The sequence below is a fragment of the Triticum urartu genome, chromosome 3A, assembly GCF_056163025.1.
Source record: "Triticum urartu cultivar PI428250 chromosome 3A, HENAU_Tu73, whole genome shotgun sequence".
Taxonomy (NCBI): Eukaryota; Viridiplantae; Streptophyta; class Magnoliopsida; order Poales; family Poaceae; genus Triticum; species Triticum urartu.
The window spans coordinates 680,285,360-680,306,276 of record NC_141875.1 but is presented as its reverse complement, the minus strand read 5'-3'; the positions used below and the strand labels follow the sequence as shown (position 1 = coordinate 680,306,276).

At 44.3% G+C, this 20,917-nt stretch overlaps 1 pseudogene; it reads right to left on the bottom strand.

Annotated features, from left to right (window-relative positions):
- The window catches only part of LOC147981514 (uncharacterized), a 164,246-nt pseudogene that overhangs the window by 111,884 nt on the left and 31,445 nt on the right, over window positions 1–20,917 (bottom strand).

The window sequence follows — 20,917 nt, the reverse complement described above, 5'->3', positions numbered from 1 at the left end:
AACTTATTTGAACTCCGGACTTCTTTTGTGTTCAGTATGCAGCATTTAAAGCGACGTCATCAATTTCCAACATGTTCTGACATCATTTGTTGTTTTTCGGTCCTTTACCTAATTGTTTAGAGAGCTAAATGACCGTGAAATTGAAAATCACTACAAAATGAATCCTGAAAATGTTGAAACTTGGCATGGTATCATCATATCACCCGCATAGCATGCATGAAAGAGTAGAGAGGGTCACGGCAAAAACTGGACGCACTTCGTGTACGAACTGGACAAACTCTTTCGGAGTATCAGGGTTTCGGACGAGAACTCATCTGTTACATGGCCACTTCAATGTTTTTTAAACTTATTTGAACTCCGGACTTCTTTTGTGTTCAGTATGCAGCATTTAGAGCGACGTCATCAATTTCCAACATGTTCTGACATCATTTGTTGTTTTTCGGTCATTTACCTAATTGTTTAGAGAGCTAAATGACTGTGAAATTGAAAATCACTACAAAATGAATCCTGAAAATGTTGAAACTTGGCATGGTATCATCATATCACCCGCATAGCATGCACGAAAGAGTAGAGAGGGTCACGGCAAAAACTGGACGCACTTCATGTACAAACTGTACAAACTCTTTCGGAGTATCAGGGTTTCGGACGAGAACTCATCTGTTACATGGCCACTTCAAAGTTTTTTAAACTTATTTGAACTCCGGACTTCTTTTGTGTTCAGTATGCAGCATTTAAAGCGACGTCATCAATTTCCAACATGTTCTGACATCATTTGTTGTTTTTCGGTCCTTTACCTAATTGTTTAGAGAGCTAAATGACCGTGAAATTGAAAATCACTACAAAATGACTCCTGAAAATGTTGAAACTTGGCATGGTATCATCATATCACCCGCATAGCATGCGCGAAAGAGTAGAGAGGGTCACGGCAAAAACTGGACGCACTTCGTGTACAAACTGGACAAACTCTTTCGGAGTATCAGGGTTTCGGACGAGAACTCATCTGTTACATGGCCACTTCAATGTTTTTTAAACTTATTTGAACTCCGGACTTCTTTTGTGTTCAGTATGCAGCATTTAAAGCGACGTCATCAATTTCCAACATGTTCTGACATCATTTGTTGTTTTTCGGTCATTTACCTAATTGTTTAGAGAGCTAAATGACCATGAAATTGAAAATCACTACAAAATGAATCCTGAAAATGTTGAAACTTGGCATGGTATCATCATATCACCCGCATAGCATGCGCGAAAGAGTAGAGAGGGTCACGGCAAAAACTGGACACACTTCGTGTACAAACTGGACAAACTCTTTCGGAGTATCAGGGTTTCGGACGAGAACTCATCTGTTACATGGCCACTTCAATGTTTTTTAAACTTATTTGAACTCCGGACTTTCAGTATGCAGCATTTAAAGCGACGTGATCAATTTCCAACATGTTCTGACATCATTTGTTGTTTTTCGGTCATTTACCTAATTGTTTAGAGAGCTAAATGACCGTGAAATTGAAAATCACTATAAAATGAATCCTGAAAATGTTGAAACTTGGCATGGTATCATCATATCACCCGTAAAGCATGCGCGAAAGAGTACAGAGGGTCACGGCAAAAACTGGACGCACTTCGTGTACAAACTGGACAAACTCTTTCCGAGTATCAGGGTTTCGGACGAGAACTCATCTGTTACATGGCCACTTCAATGTTTTTTAAACTTATTTGAACTCCGGACTTCTTTTGTGTTCAGTATGCAGCATTTAAAGCGACGTCATCAATTGCCAACATGTTCTGACATCATTTGTTGTTTTTCGGTCATTTACCTAATTGTTTAGAGAGCTAAGTGACCGTGAAATTGAAAATCACTACAAAATGAATCCTGAAAATGTTGAAACTTGGCATGGTATCATCATATCACCCGCATAGCATGCGCGAAAGAGTAGAGAGGGTCACGGCAAAAACTAGACGCACTTCGTGTACAAACTGGACAAACTCTTTCGGAGTATCAGGGTTTCGGACGAGAACTCATCTGTTACATGGCCACTTCAATGTTTTTTAAACATATTTGAACTCCGGACTTCTTTTGTGTTCAGTATGCAGCATTTAAAGCGACGTCATCAATTTCCAACATGTTCTGACATCATTTGTTGTTTTTCGGTCATTTACCTAATTGTTTAGAGAGCTAAATGACCGTGAAATTGAAAATCACTAAAAAATGAATCCTGAAAATGTTGAAACTTGGCATGGTATCATCATATCACCCGCATAGCATGCGCGAAAGAGTAGAGAGGGTCACGGCAAAAACTGGACGCACTTCGTGTACAAACTGGACAAACTCTTTCGGAGTATCAGGGTTTCGGACGAGAACTCATCTGTTACATGGCCACTTCAATGTTTTTTAAACTTATTTGAACTCCGGACTTCTTTTGTGTTCAGTATGCAGCATTTAAAGCGACGTCATCAATTTCCAACATGTTCTGACATCATTTGTTGTTTTTCGGTCATTTACCTAATTGTTTAGAGAGCTAAATGACCGTGAAATTGAAAATCACTAAAAAATGAATCCTGAAAATGTTGAAACTTGGCATGGTATCATCATATCACCCGCATAGCATGCGCGAAAGAGTAGAGAGGGTCACGGCAAAAACTGGACGCACTTCGTGTACAAACTGGACAAACTCCTTCCGAGTATCAGGGTTTCTGACGAGAACTCATCTGTTACATGGCCACTTCAATGTTTTTTAAACTTATTTGAACTCCGGACTTCTTTTGTGTTCACTATGCAACATTTAAAGCGACGTCATCAATTTCCAACATGTTCTGACATCATTTGTTGTTTTTCGGTCATTTACCTAATTGTTTAGAGAGCTAAATGACCGTGAAATTGAAAATCACTACAAAATGAATCCTAAAAATGTTGAAACTTGGCATGGTATCATCATATCACCCGCATAGCATGCGCGAAAGAGTAGAGAGGGTCACGGCAAAAACTAGACGCACTTCGTGTACAAACTGGACAAACTCTTTTGGAGTATCAGGGTTTCGGACGAGAACTCATCTGTTACATGGCCACTTCAATGTTTTTTAAACTTATTTGAACTCCGGACTTCTTTTGTGTTCAGTATGCAGCATTTAAAGCGACGTCATCAATTTCCAACATGTTCTGACATCATTTGTTGTTTTTCGGTCATTTACCTAATTGTTTAGAGAGCTAAATGACCATGAAATTGAAAATCACTACAAAATGAATCCTGAAAATGTTGAAACTTGGCATGGTATCATCATATCACCCGCATAGCATGCATGAAAGAGTAGAGAGGGTCACGGCAAAAACTGGACGCACTTCGTGTACGAACTGGACAAACTCTTTCGGAGTATCAGGGTTTCGGACGAGAACTCATCTGTTACATGGCCACTTCAATGTTTTTTAAACTTATTTGAACTCCGGACTTCTTTTGTGTTCAGTATGCAGCATTTAGAGCGACGTCATCAATTTCCAACATGTTCTGACATCATTTGTTGTTTTTCGGTCATTTACCTAATTGTTTAGAGAGCTAAATGACTGTGAAATTGAAAATCACTACAAAATGAATCCTGAAAATGTTGAAACTTGGCATGGTATCATCATATCACCCGCATAGCATGCACGAAAGAGTAGAGAGGGTCACGGCAAAAACTGGACGCACTTCATGTACAAACTGTACAAACTCTTTCGGAGTATCAGGGTTTCGGACGAGAACTCATCTGTTACATGGCCACTTCAATGTTTTTTAAACTTATTTGAACTCCGGACTTCTTTTGTGTTCAGTATGCAGCATTTAAAGCGATGTCATCAATTTCCAACATGTTCTGACATCATTTGTTGTTTTTCGGTCATTTACCTAATTGTTCAGTATGCAGCATTCAATTTCCAGAAGAAAATAAATAATGCAGAAAATAAAAAAACTATACAAAAAAATTACTCAAAAATAAATAGAAGAAAATAAATAATGCAGAAAAGAAAAAACTATATAAAAATTACTCAAAAATAAATAGAAGAAAATAAGTAATGCAGAAAAGAAAAAACTATATAAAAAATTTGTTGGCGCGCTGCCCAGTGGGCCTGCGAGACCTAGGGTGTGCAAATGCAGGCCCAGAAGGGCCAGCAGACTCACAGGGCAGCGCGCCCTAATTAATTAGGCCCAGAAGCCTGCTATATAGAGGAGTTCGAAGAGGTAGCCGCGGTTGGGTTTATAAACCAGTGCGGCTGCCCTTCGCCGGGCGAGGTGGGACTAAACTTTGGGGTGGCAGCGCGAGGCCTTTAGTACCGGTTGGTGGCTCCAACCGGTACTAAAGACTACCCTTTAGTACCGGTTGGAGCCACCAACCGGTACTAAAGGCCTGCTCTTCCCGCCTCTTTGCCTGACCAAAGTTGGCCTTTAGTACCGGTTGGTGGCTCCAACCGGTACTAAAGGCATCTCCTATATATACAATGTTGGGGAACGTAGTAATTTCCAAAAATTTCCTTCGCACACACAAGATCATGGTGATGCATAGCAACGGGAGGGGACAGTATGATCTACGTACCCTTGTAGATCGCAACGGAAGCATTGACACAACGTAGAGGAAGTAGTCGTACGTCTTCCCGATCCGACCGATCCAAGCACCGTTACTCCGGCACCTCCGAGTTCTTAGCACACGTTCAGCTCGATGACGATCCCCGGGCTCCGATCCAGCAAAGCTTCGGGAATGAGTTCCGTCAGCACAACCGCGTGGTGACGATGATGATGTTCTACCGATGCAGGGCTTCGCCTAAGCACTACAACGATATGACCGAGGTGGAATATGGTGGCAGGGGGCACCGCACACGGCTAAGGAACGATCACGTGGATCAACTTGTGTGTCCTAGGGTGCCCCCCTGCCTCCGTATATAAAGGAGCCAAGGGGGAGGGGGCGGCCGGCCAAGGTGGGCGCGTCAAGGGGAGTCCTACTCCCACCGGGAGTAGGACTCCTAGTTGGACAAGGAGAGAGGGGAAAGAGGAGGAAGAGAGGAAGGAAAGGGGGGGCGCCGCCCCCCTTCCCTTGTCCTATTCGGACTAGGAAGGGGAAGGGCGCGCGGCCACCTCCTGCCTCCTTCTCTCTTCTCCCTCAAGGCCCATGTAGGCCCAATAAACCCCTCGGCGGGTTCCGGTAACCCCCCGGTACTCCGGTAAAATGCCGATTTCACCTGGAACGATTCCGATGTCCAAATATAGGCTTCCAATATATCAATCTTTATGTCTCGACCATTTCGAGACTCCTCGTCATGTCTGTGATCACATCTGGGACTCCGAACTAACTTCGGTACATCAAAATGCATAAACTCATAATAACTGTCATCGTAACATTAAGTGTGCGGACCCTATGGTTCGAGAACAATGTAGACATGACTGAGACAAATCTCCGGTCAATAACCAATAGCGGGACCTGGATGCCCATATTGGCTCCTACATATTCTACGAAGATCTTTATCGGTCAGACCGCATAACAACATACCTTGTTCCCTTTGTCATCGGTATGTTACTTGCCCGAGATTCGATCGTCGGTATCCAATACCTAGTTCAATCTCGTTACCGGCAAGTCTCTTTACTCGTTCTGTAATACATCATCTCACAACTAACTTATTAGCTGCAATGCTTGCAAGGCTTATGTGATGTGCATTACCGAGAGGGCCCAGAGATACCTCTCCGACAATCGGAGTGACAAATCCTAATCTCGAAATACGCCAACCCAACATCTACCTTTGGAGACACCTGTAGTGCTCCTTTATAGTCACCCAGTTACGTTGTGACGTTTGGTAGCACCCAAAGTGTTCCTCCGGCAAATGGGAGTTGCATAATCTCATAGTCATAGGAACATGTATAAGTCATGAAGAAAGCAATAGCAACATACTAAATGATCGGGTGCTAAGCTAATGGAATGGGTCATGTCAATCAGATCATTCACCTAATGATGTGATCCCATTAATCAAATAATAACTCTTTGTTCATGGTTAGGAAACATAACCATCTTTGATTAATGAGCTAGTCAAGTAGAGGCATACTAGTGACACTTAGTTTGTCTATGTATTCACACATGTATTATGTTTCCGGTTAATACAATTCTAGCATGAATAATAAACATTTATCATGATATAAGGAAATAAATAATAACTTTATTATTGCCTCTAGGGCATATTTCCTTCAGTCTCCCACTTGCACTAGAGTCAATAATCTAGATTATACAGTCATGATTCTAACACCCATGGAGCCTTGGTGCTGATCATGTTTTGCTCGTGGAAGAGGCTTAGTCAATGGGTCTGCAACATTCAGATCCGTATGTATCTTGCAAATCTCTATGTCTCCCACCTGGACTAGATCCCGGATGGAATTGAAGCGTCTCTTGATGTGCTTGGTTCTCTTGTGAAATCTGGATTCCTTTGCCAAGGCAATTGCACCAGTATTGTCACAAAAGATTTTCATTGGACCCGATGCACTGGGTATGACAGCTAGATCGGATATGAACTCCTTCATCCAGACTCCTTCGTTTGCTGCTTCTGAAGCAGCTATGTACTCCGCTTCACATGTAGATCCCGCTACGACGCTTTGTTTAGAACTGCACCAACTGACAGCTCCACCGTTTAATGTAAACACGTATCCGGTTTGCGATTTAGAATCGTTCGGATCAGTGTCAAATCTTGCATCAATGTAACCGTTTACGATGAGCTCTTTGTCACCTCCATATACGAGAAACATATCCTTAGTCCTTTTTAGGTACTTCAGGATGTTCTTGACCGCTGTCCAGTGATCCACTCCTGGATTACTTTGGTACCTCCCTGCCAAACTTATAGCAAGGCACACATCAGGTCTGGTACACAGCATTGCATACATGATAGAGCCTATGGCCTAATATGTAAGCAGCTTCACCGAGGTCTTTCATTGAAAAACTCTTATTCAAGTATCCCTTTATGCTATCCAAAAATTCTATATTATTTCCAATTAGTAATATGTCATCCACATATAATATCAGAAATGCTACAGAGCTCCCACTCACTTTCTTGTAAATACAGGCTTCTCCAAAAGTCTGTATAAAACCAAATGCTTTGCTCACACTATCAAAACGTTTATTCCAACTCCGAGAAGCTTGCACCAGTCCATAAATGGATCGCTGGAGGTTGCACACTTTGTTAGCTTCCTTTGGATCAACAAAACCTTCCGGTTGCATCATATACAACTCTTCTTCCAGAAATCCATTCAGGAATGCAGTTTTGACATCCATCTGCCAAATTTCATAATCATAAAATGCGGCAATTGCTAACATGATTCGGACAGACTTAAGCATCGCTACGGGTGAGAAGGTCTCATCATAGTCAACCCCTTGAACTTGTCGAAAACCTTTTGCGACAAGTCGAGCTTTGTAGACAGTAATATTACCGTCAGCGTCAGTCTTCTTCTTGAAGATCCATTTATTCTCAATTGCTTGCCGATCATCGGGCAACTCAACCAAAGTCCATACTTTGTTCTCATACATGGATCCCATCTCAGATTTCATGGCTTCAAGCCATTTTGCGGAATCTGGGCTCACCATCGCTTCTTCATAGTTCGTAGGTTCATCATGATCTAGTAGCATGACTTCCAGGACTGGATTACCGTACCACTCTGGCGCGGATCTCACTCTGGTTGATCTACGAGGTTCAGTAGTATCTTGATCTGAAGTTTCATGATCATCATCATTAGCTTCCTCACTAACTGGTGTAGGTGTCACTGAAACAGTTTTCTGTGATGTACTACTTTCCAATAAGGGAGCAGGTACAGTTACCTCGTCAAGTTCTACTTTCCTCCCACTCACTTCTTTCGAGATAAACTCCTTCTCCAGAAAGTTTCCGAATTTAGCAACAAAAGTCTTGCCTTCGGATCTGTGATAGAAGGTGTATCCAATAGTTTCCTTTGCATATCCTATGAAGACACATTTCTCCGATTTGGGTTCGAGCTTATCAGGTTGAAGCTTTTTCACATAAGCATCGCAGCCCCAAACTTTCAGAAACGACAACTTTGGTTTCTTGCCAAACCACAGTTCATAAGGCGGCGTCTCAACGGATTTTGATGGTGCCCTATTTAACGTGAATGCGGCCGTCTCTAGAGCGTATCCCCAAAACGATAGCGGTAAATCAGTAAGAGACATCATAGATCGCACCATATGTAGTAAAGTACGATTACGACGTTCGGACACACCATTACGCTGTGGTGTTCCGGGTGGCGTGAGTTGCGAAACTATTCCACAATTTTTCAAATGGACACCAAACTCGTAACTCAAATATTCTCCTCCACGATCAGATCGTAGAAACTTTATTTTCTTGTTACGATGATTTTCAACTTCACTCTGAAATTCTTTGAACTTTTCAAATGTTTCAGATTTATGTTTCATTAAGTAGATATACCCATATCTACTTAAGTCATATGTGAAGGTGAGAAAATAACGATATCCGCCACGAGCTTCAATATTCAACGGACCACATACATCTGTATGTATGATTTCCAACAAATTTGTTGCTCTCTCCATCGTACCGGAGAACGGTGTTTTAGTCATCTTGCCCATGAGGCACGGTTCGCAAATACCAAGTGATTCATAATCAAGTGGTTCCAAAACTCCATCAGTATGGAGTTTCTTCATGCGCTTTACACCGATATGACCTAAACGGCAGTGCCACAAATAAGTTGCACTATCATTATCAACTCTGCATCTTTTGGCTTCAACACTATGAATATGTGTATTACTACTATCGAGATTCAATAAGAATAGACCACTCTGCAAGGGTGCATGACCATAAAAGATATTACTCATATAAATAGAACAACCATTATTCTCTGATTTAAATGAATAACCGTCTCGCATTAAACAAGATCCAGATATAATGTTCATGCTCAACGCTGGCACCAAATAACAATTATTTAGGTCTAATACTAATCCCGAAGGTAGATGTAGAGGTAGCGTGCCGACCGCGATCACATCGACTTTGGAACCGTTTCCCACGCGCATCGTCACCTCGTCCTTAGCCAATCTTCGCTTAATCCGTAGTCCCTGTTTTGAGTTGCAAATATTAGCAACAGAACCAGTATCAAATACCCAGGTGCTACTGTGAGCATTAGTAAGGTACACATCAATAACATGTATATCGCATATACCTTTGTTCACCTTGCCATCCTTCTTATCCGCCAAATACTTGGGGCAGTTCCGCTTCCAGTGACCAGTCTGCTTGCAGTAGAAGCACTCAGTTTCAGGCTTAGGTCCAGACTTGGGTTTCTTCTCTTGAGCAGCAACTTGCTTGCTGTTCTTCTCGAAGTTCCCCTTCTTCTTCCCTTTGCCCTTTTTCTTGAAACTAGTGGTCTTGTTGACCATCAACACTTGATGCTCCTTTTTGATTTCTACCTCCGCAGCTTTTAGCATTGCGAAGAGCTCGGGAATAGTCTTATTCATCCCTTACATATTATAGTTCATCACAAAGCTCTTGTAGCTTGGTGGCAGTGATTGGAGAATTGTGTCAATGACGCAATCATTTGGAAGATTAACTCCCAATTGAATCAAGTGATTGTTATACCCAGACATTTTGAGTATATGCTCACTGACAGAACTGTTCTCCTCCATCTTGCAGCTATAGAACTTATTGGAGACTTCATATCTCTCAATCCGGGCATTTGCTTGAAATATTAACTTCAACTCCTGGAACATCTCATATGCTCCATGACGTTCAAAACGTCGTTGAAGTCCCGATTCTAAGCCGTAAAGCATGGCACACTGAACTATCGAGTAGTCATCATCTTTGCTCTGCCAGACGTTCATAACATCTGGTGTTGCTCCAGCAGCAGGCCTGGCACCCAGCGGTGCTTCCAGGACGTAATTCTTCTGTGCAGCAATGAGGATAATCCTCAAGTTACGGACCCAGTCCGTGTAATTGCTACCATCATCTTTCAACTTTGCTTTCTCAAGGAACGCATTAAAATTCAATGGAACAACAGCACGAGCCATCTATCTACAATCAACATAAACAAGCAAGATACTATCAGGGACTAAGTTCATGATAAATTTAAATTCAATTAATCATATTACTTAAGAACTCCCACTTAGATAGACATCCCTCTAATCTTCTAAGTGATCACGTGATCCAAATCAACTAAACCATGTCCGATCATCACGTGAGATGGAGTAGTTTCATCGGTGAACATTACTATGTTGATCATATCTACTATATATGATTCACGCTCGACCTTTCGGTCTCTGTGTTCCGAGGCCATATCTGCATATGCTAGGCTCGTCAAGTATAACCTGAGTATTCCGCGTGCGCAACTGTTTTGCACCCGTTGTATTTGAACGTAGAACCTATCACACCCGATCATCACGTGGTGTCTCAGCACGAAGAACTTTCGCAACGGTGCATACTTAGGGAGAACACTTCTTGATAATTTAGTGAGAGATCATCTTATAATGCTACCGTCAATCAAAGCAAGATAAGATGCATAAAAGATAAACATCACGCGCAATCAATATAAGTGATATGATATGGCCATCTTCATCTTGTGCTTGTGATCTCCATCTTCGAAGCACCGTCGTGATCACCATCGTCACCGGCGCGACACCTTGATCTCCATCGTAGCATCGTTGTCGTCTCGCCAATCTTATGCTTCCATGACTATCGCTACCGTTTAGTGATAAAGTAAAGCATTACATCGCGATTGCATTGCATACAATAAAGCGACAACCATATGGCTCCTGCCAGTTGCCGATAACTCGGTTACAAAACATGATCATCTCATACAATAAAATTTAGCATCATGTCTTGACCATATCACATCACAACGTGCCCTGCAAAAACAAGTTAGACGTCCTCTACTTTGTTGTTGCAAGTTTTACGTGGCTGCTACGGGCTTAAGCAAGAACCAATCTTACCTACGCATCAAAACCACAACGATAGTTTGTCAAGTTGGTGATGTTTTAACCTTCGCAAGGACCGGGCGTAGCCACACTCGGTTCAACTAAAGTTGGAGAGACAGTCGCCCGCAAGCCACCTATGTGAAAAGCACGTCGGGAGAACCGGTCTCGCGTAAGCGTACGCGTAATGTCGGTCCGGGTCGTCTCGTCCAACAATACCGCCGAACCAAAGTATGACATGCTGGTAAGCAGTATGACTTATATCACCCACAACTCACTTGTGTTCTACTCGTGCATATACCATCAACATATAAAACCTAGGCTCGGATGCCACTGTTGGGGAACGTAGTAATTTCAAAAAGTTTCCTACGCACACACAAGATCAAGGTGATGCATAGCAACGAGAGGGGAGAGTATGATCTACGTACCCTTGTAGATCGCAACGGAAGCGTTGACACAACGTAGAGGAAGTAGTCATACGTCTTCCCGATCTGACCGATCCAAGCACCGTTACTCCGGCACCTCCGAGTTCTTAGCACACGTTCAGCTCGATAACGATCCCCGGGCTCCGATCCAGCAAAGCTTCGGGGATGAGTTCCGTCAGCACAACGGCGTGGTGACGATGATGATGTTCTACCGACGCAGGGCTTCGCCTAAGCACTACAACGATATGACCGAGGTGGAATATGATGGCAGGGGGCACCGCACATGGCTAAGGAACAATCACGTGGATCAACTTGTGTGTCCTAGAGTGCCCCCTGCCTCCGTATATAAAGGAGCCAAGGGGGACGGGGCGGCCGGCCAAGGAGGGCGCGTCAAGGGGAGTCCTACTCCCACCGGGAGTAGGACTCCTAGTTGGACAAGGAGAGAGGGGAAAGAGGAGGAAGAGAGGAAGGAAAGGGGGGGCCGCCACCCCCCCTTCCCTTGTCCTATTCGGACTAGGAAGGGGAGGGGCGCGCGGCCACCTCCTGCCTCCTTCTCTCTTCTCCCTCAAGGCCCATGTAGGCCCAATAAACCCCCCGGGGGGTTCCGGTAACCCCCCGGTACTCCGGTAAAATGCCGATTTCACCTGGAATGATTCCGATGTCCAAATGTAGGCTTCCAATATATCAATCTTTATGTCTCGGCCATTTAGAGACTCCTCGTCATGTCCGTGATCACATCCGGGACTCCGAACTAACTTCGGTACATCAAAATGCATAAACTCATAATAACTGTCATCGTAACGTTAAGCGTGCGGACCCTACGGTTCGAGAACAATGTAGACATAACTGAGACAAATCTCCGGTCAATAACCAATAGCGGGACCTGGATGCCCATATTGGCTCCTACATATTCTACGAAGATCTTTATCGGTCAGACCGCATAACAACATACGTTGTTCCCTTTGTCATCGGTATGTTACTTGCCCGAGATTGGAACGTCGGTATCCAATACCTAGTTCAATCTCGTTACCGGCAAGTCTCTTTACTCGTTCTGTAATACATCATCTCACAACTAACTTATTAGTTGCAATGCTTGCAAAGCTTATGTGATGTGCATTACCGAGAGGGCCCAAAGATACCTCTCCGACAATCGGAGTGACAAATCCTAATCTCGAAATACGCCAACCCAACATCTACCTTGGGAGATACCTGTAGTGCTCCTTTATAGTCACCCAGTTACGTTGTGACGTTTGGTAGCACCCAAAGTGTTCCTCCGGCAAACGGGAGTTGCAAAATCTCATAGTCATAGGAACATTTATAAGTCATGAAGAAAGCAATAGCAACATACTAAACGATCGGGTACTAAGCTAATGGAATGGGTCATGTCAATCAGATCATTCACCTAATGATGTGATCCCATTAATCAAATAACAACTCTTTGTTCATGGTTAGGAAACATAACCATCTTTGATTAATGAGCTAGTCAAGTAGAGGCATACTAGTGACACTTAGTTTGTCTATGTATTCACACATGTATTATGTTTCCGGTTAATACAATTCTAGCATGAATAATAAACATTTATCATGATATAAAGAAATAAATAATAACTTTATTATTGCCTCTAGGGCATATTTCCTTCATACAACACTTACGAAAATTCAGTTAGATCTCCACTTCTTTCGTCTCAACCTCTCGCGCGCGCCCGTCGCCCGTCGTCACCGCCGCCCGTCGTCCGTCGTCGTCGTCGTCCCCGCCGCCGCCCGTCGTTGTCGCCGTCTCGCACCGCCGCCCCGAACGCCGCGCGCCGCCGTCCGTCGTCGTTCGCGGTACATCTCTCGCGCTCTCCCCGCCGTCGTCGTCGCACACGTACGCCGCCGCCCCTTACGCCCCCGCCCGTACGTACGCCGCCCCCGCCCCGTACGCCGGCGCCCCCGCTCGTACGTACGATGTGGCGGCGTACGGGGGCACACACATATACACACACATATATACGTACACGTACATGCACACATACACACACTCACATACGTACACACATATACGTACACACACATACACACACACATTTTTTTACTTATTTTCTGTTTTTTAGAAAAGTTAATTAGATGATCGAATGTTAGATGAATTAGCTATAGATAGAAAATTGTCGAACTAGAGATTTGAACTAGTTGAATAATTAATATAACTAGTTTATTTTTAGTAAGAAAATTGTCGACCTAGTTTATTTAGGTATATGAGATTTGAACTAGTTGAATAATTAATATAACTAGTTTATTTTTAGTAAGAAAATTGTCGAACTAGTTTATTTAGGTATATGAGATTTGAACTAGTTCAATAATTAATATAACTAGTTTATTTTTAGTAAGAAAATTTAGGTATCTGAGATTTGATGATCTAAGTAAAATATTATTTGTTAATGCGTTTTTCTGTTTATTTAATTTTTTATATATAATTTGAGTTTATATAAATGTTAGATTAATGTCAAATGTTAGATGAATTAGATAGAAAAGTAATGTCAATTGTTAGAGATGAATATAGTTAGATATATTAATGTCAAATGTTAGATGAATATATATTTGGCTAGATATAGGTGTTTAATGTTTCACCTATATGAACATAGGAAATGTCATCTGACGACGAAAAGGATTTCATTATGTGCGAACACTGTGAAGACCAGCGCGGCCTGTGCGACAAAAATTTCATTGTTGATGGTAGGCGCTTCAGCATCAAGCTGGATGAGACATTCGAAGTTGATACAGTAAGTCACTTTGTCAATTATTATTTGAATGCAAAACTTATGCTTCATTTGCTTTAACTTATAATTTTAAATTTTCACTATTCTACTAGCGCATCCCCTGCCATGCAAGAATTTTTGTCTTGGATAAGATAGGTTTTAGTGCTATAGATGATATGGAGGTAAAGAGAGTTTACTTGAAGACAGAGCATGGGTATACTTTCAACGTCAAATTATATAATGAAGACACATACACCCATTTTGAATGCAAAACTTGGCAAGCACTATGCAAGGCTTATGCATTTGAGCCTGATATGGTTATCACCTTTGATATTCGTCCGGAAGATGATATTGAAGGTCATATAGACATCTGGGTCGATGTGCAAACGCCTCCAGTTCTACCATTTGGTGAGTTTTTCTCAACCATGCATGCATATGTGTTTATGTCTTTGATACAGTTTATTCAAAAATAGTTGACAACTAATTTGTATTGTCAGCTTATTTCGGTTCAAGCAAACATGTCCGGCGCTTGGTAGACAGGACCTACTACTGCCCCGGGGCTCAACTAAACTGCAAGGAGATAAGTCATTATGTTTCATGGCTTGAGGATCTTAATACTGTCAAGACAAATTTTTTTCCTGAACTTAGAAATGTTAATACTCAAAACGTGCGACCAATGGTGATCGTATTGAACTATGGTCACATCTATAATCGAAAGATGGTAAGATTTTAAATATTTGTCCTTAATTAGTGCATCTTTTGCATACATTATTTTTGAAACTAAACTTTCATTGCTTAGTATATTAATTACTATACGATGTTCTTCAACAGAGACTTCCGATGACAGTTGTGCCTCAGTGGATCGAGACAAAAGGTCGCATGTCAATGGTTAGCTTACGACCAAGATTTTCTACATTGCACATGAGTGCATTCAGGATTTCTGAAAGCGAAGAATGCTTAATAGTGAAAGATTGGAGCAAAATTGTTAACGATCGCAGAGAAGTACTAGGGGGAAGCAAGGAGAAGCGCAACCCAAGATTAGGAGACAGATTCATCTGCATGCTCTAGTATGATGAATCAGGAGAGCTATACATGTTCTATGCTATTCTACCTGAGAGGGAGCAGCAGGATCAGTAGCTACTAGTTCATGCGCTTAATTAGTACTTGTCTCATGTCCGTGTCCTGAACCTCGATGTTGGTGATGATTATGTTGAACTTGATGATATCTTTGCTTCTGTTACAAAGTGAATGTTTCCTCTTTAAGCTAGCCAGCGTTGATGATGATTAGATAGCTAGCGGTAATGACTATGATGATTAAATAGTGGTAATTAGACTACTATGATGATTTTTAGCTAGCTAGAGTTTATTTATTTATTAATATGCGATGATGATGATGATGATGACCACTACAACTCATTATAACGTAAAACAATCCTAAATTAAATTGATAACACAAATTTAATTGAAAAATACAAAATAAAACAAAAACCCACAACCATTTAGTACCGGTTGGTGTTACCAACCGGTACTAAAGGGCTCCCGGCCCCCGGAGCTGGCTCGTGCCATGTGGTTTCCCTTTAGCACCGGTTCGTGCTGAACCGGTACTAAAGGGGGGGGGCCTTTAGTGCCGAAACTCTAGTGCCGGTTCCTAAACCGGCACTAAAGGGCCTTACGAACCGGTGCTATTGCCTGGTTCTGCACTAGTGATTGGTCCCGGTTCGTGCGGCTAAGGCATTAGTCCCGGTTCACCTGAGCCCTTTAGTCCCGGTTTGAGACACGAACTGAGACTAAAGGGTGTGATGCCCTTTGCCTACGGCCTGTTTGCAAATTTTTAGAATCCTCAAATTCTACAAGGATAAAAAGTTATGCTCACATTTCAGTTTTTTTGTATTTTCGTTAAATCTGGTCAAACTATGGTCAAACTCTTTATTCAAGAAGTATTAGTGTTATTAAATAATTATTGAAGAATATTAGTGTTACTAAATAATCATTTTAGTTTTTTTGAATTTTTGTCAAATCTAGTCAAATTATGGTCTAACAATGGTCAAACTATGGTCAAACTACTTATTCAAGAAATATTAGTGTTACTAAATAATTATTTCGGTTTTTTTGAATTTTGGTCAAATCTGGTCAAACTGTGATCAAACTATGGTCAAACTATTTATTCAAGAAATATTAGTGTTACTAAATAATTATTGTTTTGTAAAATAATAGTTTCAAACTCAAACAGTGAAATGTGTGACTTCATGCTCAAGCTAAAGTCCCAAGGGTTAATAGGATTTACATCTTACTATTGTTAGGAAAACAACAAGTGCAGACTTGGAAACGAAGAAGAATAGAACCCGAAAGTTAGGCGTGCCCGGGCTGGAGTAGTGAGAGGGATGGGTGACCGGTCGGGAAATTAGATGATTTGGAATGATGAGGGGTGATTACAGATTAGAGGTTAAATTGAGCAGTGATGAGGGGTGGGTGATTAGAGATTAAATTATAAAATAATTCAGAAATTTGAAAATCGAGAAAAAAATTAAAAAAAATTACCTTTAGTCCCGGTTAATGTTACCAACCGGGACTAGAGGTGGAGCTCTAGCCAGCGGCAAGGCCCTTATGAACCGGGACTAATGACCCTTTTTTTACTAGTGTCACCTCCTCCATTATGTTGTAGGCAAATGGATGGTTGACGATGAAACCCACTTGTGGAGATGGCGGCGGCAATCAGCTGCATCCTCCATAGCCGCACTCGGTGGTGACCGTCGCAGCTTCAGTCCCTTGCTCGTTTACCTCGACGATAGCCTTGTGGATGACATCCCCCACCACTATCGGCAAGCCATAGCGGTCTTCCTCTACCATGTCAAATAGGTCGCCGTGCTCACTGAACGGCAGCTGGAGCCCCAACTTCTTGAGGACGGCGGCCACACTGCTATGGAAAGACAGTTTGAACTTTGGCATCCGGAGCTCGCGGAGGGCGATTCGCTGCATCGGCAGATGGTCGTGCAGGAACCCAGGCCGGGATGCCATCATGTCTAGCAGCCACCATAGGCCGTCGTAGGCATCTGGGAGGAAGATGCACATGGAGAATTGTGTTGGCCCGGTATAGTCAGAGCCGGAGCGCACCCACGGAACAGCTGCACACTGGGATGGGGATGGATAAGCATGTCCTGCCCATGTATTAGGCGCGTAGTAGCTGTTGCCAAATGCATCATGGCGGGGGAAGTAGGGGTTAGGAGGGTAGCCAACGGGGCCAAGTGCACCATAAGGAGGATATGGCCTCGGATAGGTGTGGGGAGAGAAGGAGTTGCCGAACGGAGGTGGGAGTATGGGTGAGGTCTGACGGGAAAATAATTTGGAGACGGACCCCCACCCCCACGGTTGTATGCAGCACTAGGGCCGGGATGGATGTACGGAGCAGCACCAACACCATTGTAGTTTTTTTTTTTGGCGAGGAGCACCATTGTAGTTGTAGGGATCAGAATCAGGACGGCCCAATGGAGGAGGATGTTTTGTGGTGCCCTCGTGATCTGGCGCCCCCATCCTGTACCGGAGTTTGAGCACCTTCAACCCGTGGTGCACGGCAACGAACTGCGACTCCCGGCTCTGCATGAAGGGTACGTCAACCTGGCCGCGGTCCAGCCGGTGGAAGGGCTTGTGCGTGGTGTGTCTCATCTCTCATGTCAAACGGCTGGTCCTCCCACATGCCCTTGAAGTACATTGCGTTGCCGAGCACGACCTGGGTCCTTCGGTGTATCGACCCCTCTGGGAGGACCGAGTCGATAAGGTTCCTCGTCGCCTGAGCCGCCCACGCGTTGATCTGGCCGCGCGCTTCCTCCGGCGCGCCGTGGAAGTCGACGGTGCTAGCCTCTGCCTTGTACGTGCCCACCACAGCCTCACGGAAGGCCGGCTTCAATGGCCGCATTAGGTCGCTCCACACACCGCACGCGAACGCCATCCTGGAGCGTGTCGGCTGCCAAGCGCGACACGAAGTTCTCGAGCTCGCCGCGCGTCCTCGCTCCGAGGACGCGGAGTATCTCGTCCAGTGTGGCGTCCCGGGCGCCGGCGGCCAGGAGTGCGAGAGCGGCGTAGATGGACAGCGGCGAGAAGACTAGATTGCCATCCGTGCTCCCCTCGGCGACGGGCCTCGTGAGCCTGGCAGCGAGCATTGCCAGGCCACTGGAGCCAGTCAGGCCTATTGTGTCGAACTGCGCCGGCGGGTTTCTCGTCACCGGCAACAACTCGAATCTTCTAGCAGGTAGCCGCTCCTCGTTAAGTGCACCCTCATGTTTTCGTTTCCCAATCCGCACGGGGCCGCTGCCATTGCTAGAGTCGACGACATGCCCTGCAAACATGATCGCGCCGGACGCCTCCTCGACTATGAAATACGCGAAAGGATGGCCAGCGACGAAATCCACCCTCGGCTCCAGCATTGCCATGGGAGCAGCTCCAGGAGCCGCAATCATCATGGTGAGAGCCGCGGCTTCCGTCCCTTCCTTGTTGACCTCGATAACAGCCTTATGGATAACGTCACGAACCACCAAAGGCAAGCCGGTGCCGTCGTCCTCCACCATGTCCGACAGGTCAGAACCCATGCTGAACGGCAGAACGAGGCCCAGCTGTTTGAGGATCTCGGCGATTTTGCCCGTGAAATCAAGTTTGAAATTGGGAACGCCGAAGTCGCCGATGTTGACCGGGATCACTGGCAGGTGACCATGCAAGAAGCCTGGACGCCAGGTTAGAGCAACTCCAATGAGGCGATCCATTTCGTCCGCCCGCATCCGTTTGGGTTGGAGCGGACAAAAGTGGCGGTCCAACGCGCTAACCCAAACAGACGCGCGTCCGTTTTTCGTCCGCGGGCGACCCATTCCAGGTTCAATTTTGAGCCGGATTTGCGTCCGCGCGGACATGAGATGAACGCGCGCGCGCCTACTCCTCTCCCCGGGCCCGCCGGTCGGTGGCAGCCAGCACCATTTCCCCCATTTTCCTCAAAAACGCACCCGCTTCCACACGCCCCCGCCCCCCAACCAGCCATAAAGGACGCAATCGACCTCGACCTCGACGCCTGTAACGCCCACGATGCGGCTATATCTTGCTGGAATTTAGTCTATTTTGGGCAGCCCAACAACTATTTCAGAAATTCCTAATAAATCCTAGCGGCCCACTTAGCCCATTTGTACAAGGCAAGGAATACTACTAAAATTTAGTCCCACATTGCTAGTTTAGTGGGAGTTGAACCTCCTTATAAGGGAGGTTCTTTCCCCACTTGTAGGAGCATGAGAACAAGAGGGATATCCACGCGCGCTCCTCCTCCGCCGCCCGCCTCGTCACGACGCGCCGCGGGTCGCGGGAATGAGCACCAGAACTTCTCATTCCTCTCGCCATCGGTTCCATCTCCGAGCTGCTGCTGTCTGGAGAAGGGTGATAAGGTTTTTGGGGAGCGCTCTGCGCGACTACTGACTGACTCATTCGTCACGGACGCCCCGGACTCCGACGACTTCTTCCCCGACGTCGACAACCTCCTCGACGACATGGCTGGCGAGGACACCGACCCCAAGTCCAGTGCTAATTCTGCTGTTGTCCCGTACGTGTTCTTCTTTCTGTTAGATGTCCTGCCACAGTTTCTCGTACTAGTACTTGCTCTAGATATGTTAGGTTCTACTTCATGTATGCAACTAGTTCTACTGTCTGCTATAGATATGCTAGGCTACTGTTCATATATGCAGAAGCTATTTACCTTCTCTCTGTCAGAAAGCATGACTTGTTTTCTCTCTATTATATTAGTCATGCTTTATCTAGTATTTCTGTTAATAAAATCATTTGGTAAATTGCTCATATTTCCAACAATCCAAAAACCTTATTACAGGCAATTTACACCAAGTGGTTTTGCTGCTTTCATGAGACCTCCTATGTTTGAGGGTATCCACTATAAGAGGTGGCGCGTGAGAGCAGTCTTATGGTTTCAAACCATGAGTTGCTATGACGCCACTCTTGGCAAACCTGAAGGGGAGCTTGATGCTCAACAGGCACAAGCCTTTCAGAAAATGGATACTCTGTTTAAGACTGCTCTCTTGAGTGTTCTTGGTGAGAACATAGTTGATGCTTATGCGTCAATTGATAATGAAAAAGATATGTGGGATGCACTCGAGGCCAAGTTTGGGGTCTCGGATGCTGGCACTGAGCTGTACATCATGGAGCAATTCTATGATTACAGGATGACTGAAGAGCGCTTTGTGGTTGAGCAAGCTCATGAGATACAGTCATTTGCTAGAGAACTTGAGCACTTCAGTTGTGTGCTACCGGACAAGTTTGTTTCCGGAGGTATCATCACTAAGCTTCCTCCTTCATGGAGGAACTTTGCTACCTTACTGAAGCATAAGAGGCAGGAGTTTTCTGTTCCGGATCTCATTGGCACTCTTGATGTGGAAGAAAAGGCGAGAGCAAAGGACACACGTGCTCGAGGTATTGAGGGAGGATCTAGTGCCAATGTGGTATAGAAGCAGAACTTTCAGCCCCACAAGTTCAAGAACAAGGGCAAGTTTGATGGTAAAGTAAAGTTTGATGGGAAGAACAAGGTTGTGCAACACACGAACTTCAAGAAGAAGAATGGCAAGAAGAAAGGTGCTTGTCATGTGTGTGGGGATCCTGATCATTGGGCTCCTAGTTGGCCTAATCGCTATGACAAGCGTTATCCTGGGAAAGGAGGCAAGACCGCTAATGTTGTCATTGGAGAAACTGACATGAAGGATGCTGGGTATGGTATATTTCCCACTATTCTTTCAGTATGTCATTCTCCTGACTGGTTGATTGACACGGGTGCTAATGTGCATGTATGCGGTGATATTTCCATGTTTTCGTCTT